Below are 2,120 nucleotides of genomic sequence, written 5' to 3'. Positions count from 1 at the left end.
ATTCATTAGTGTTTTAATTAAAGCTGTGTAGTTTAGTTTTCAATCCAGCCAAGTCTCTCTCTTTTTCTCTCTCTCCTTCCCTACCTGGGTGGGAGGGGGAGGGGATCGAGAGCATTGTTGTCGGACCTGAGTCAAACTGTGACACCTATCTTAAAAAAAAATGAAAAAGAAAAAAAAAATTGGAGAAAAGTAAAATTGTTGTTACTGGAAAAGGGAGACTAGAGGAGAGAGAAAGGCACTGTAGAGTGTTTCACCCAAGCTAGTGCTTCCATACTTGATTGATTGTTGCTAAACAAGGTCCAGAAAGTTTGTTCTTGTCCCACGGTACTGTTGTTAGACATGTAGCCTATTGAAAAGTGTCCCTGTAGCTGTTCTGAGGGTGTTATTGCCAGCAGAATAATGACCTATTTACCAGGTTTTGGAGATACCAGGGAGTTACCAAGGGGATCTGTTGCTGCTGCTTCTTTTAATTCTCTCTCAATAGCATCTGGCTTGCCTTGGTGATGGAAAAGATTGGTACATGGAAAATCCTGAGACAATCACGAACAGTAACATTTTGAGATAGTGAAAACATGTTTCAGGATATTGTAAAGAGCTAGGGGAAGCTTTCTGGGAAGGGAATTGTAGCCAGCCAAAGGGAAGTCTGGACTATTAAATTAATTAGCCTGTCATGAGGTTTTTGAAAGCAAAGATGGAGCTCTATTAACATGTTGGCTTCACGGCAAGTGAGAGCTGGCTGGAGCCTGTTCATCTGCATGTGGTTTTAGGATAAATTAAAGTCTTAAAGCCTGTGGGTTTTGTTGAAAAATGACAGTTAGAAAGGCAAGTTGGCTGCTAGGAGTCGGAATCACAACAGAGCCAAAATAAGCTTCATATTTCTTAACCCTGATGTCACTGTGAGGTCCAGATTATGCGAGCTGATGTGCAAATGCAGAAGGACTGGGTATTGTGAGCTGCCAGGTTTTAGTGAGAGGGGGAAAAAGGAAAATAAACTACAGTTGTCCATTATGTAAATGCATGGCAGGTATGAAAAAGACTGAGTTATTCAAACCTGATAATGTGTATGAGGAAAGGGAGGAGGCGGCTATAGAGTAAGAAAAAGAGCTAGGGATGTGAGTAAACTGAAAACTTAGACTGTGACTTCAGTGTTTGGCACAAGTCAGAAGAATAAACAAAGCACTGAAATAGCAGGGGGCAGGGAAAAGAGAAGTGTCAAGAGTAGCGTAAGCAGCGAGTCTCAAGCCAGCCTGCTGTGCATTGTGCTAGTGGGCATCAAGCTGGATTTGTGGGAAAGATGGATAACAGCAAAAGAGACTAAAGGGTCTGAATGAAGTTGACCAAAAGATCTCTGTGCTCCAGTCATTTTTGTACCCTGGTATGAATCGATTGCAGCTCATTGGGACTTCAAAATGGATTTCTGACATATTGCTAGGAGAAAAATGGGCATTCTCTTTATTAGGAAAGACGCAATTAGATATTATTGTGATTTATATGTTTCTGAGCATGTGGGAAGCTGGCATCAAGGGCTGAGAAACTAGCAAATTAGAAAGGCCCAAAGAGAAATTAACTGGATCCCAAGGGACTGCTTATTGTCTCCTCATACAAATTATAATTAAGAAAGAGAAACTTATTAAAAATAGGCAACACATATAGTTTTGGACAGATTGTAGCCAACAATGAGCTCATGGCTTCATGTATGTGTGAACAGATTAGGAGTCTAAATGCCTTCGGATCCATAACACTGTATAGTAGCAGCTCTGGGTAGGTCAAGCTAGAAGGGTGCCAGGCTTCCTCAGGGCCCCTGTGTTTCTTTTACAGGTATTGCTGACCTCTACAGATGGTGAATGGTTTTACTTGTCCTTTGTCAGAAGCTATTCTGAGCACCCACAAAGCTCTGCTTCAAGGTTGCTGTTGGATAAACGCAGCCCAACAGTGAGGGATGAGGGGCATTGAATCTGAGGCTGGATACAGCACTGATCAGAAAGATGGAAGGACTTAGTGCCCAGCCGTTTGGGGCTTCTGTTTCATATGGCTCTTGCCCCTTCCCTCAGTAAGCCTGAGGGACACCATTCTTTACAATTTTGTATTTCCATACAATTTGATCAGGAGTTGCATAGTTC

The sequence above is a fragment of the Chaetura pelagica genome, unplaced genomic scaffold (assembly GCF_000747805.2).
Source record: "Chaetura pelagica isolate M959 unplaced genomic scaffold, ChaPel_1.0 scaffold104, whole genome shotgun sequence".
Taxonomy (NCBI): Eukaryota; Metazoa; Chordata; class Aves; order Apodiformes; family Apodidae; genus Chaetura; species Chaetura pelagica.
Note: the sequence above shows the minus strand (reverse complement) of the source record.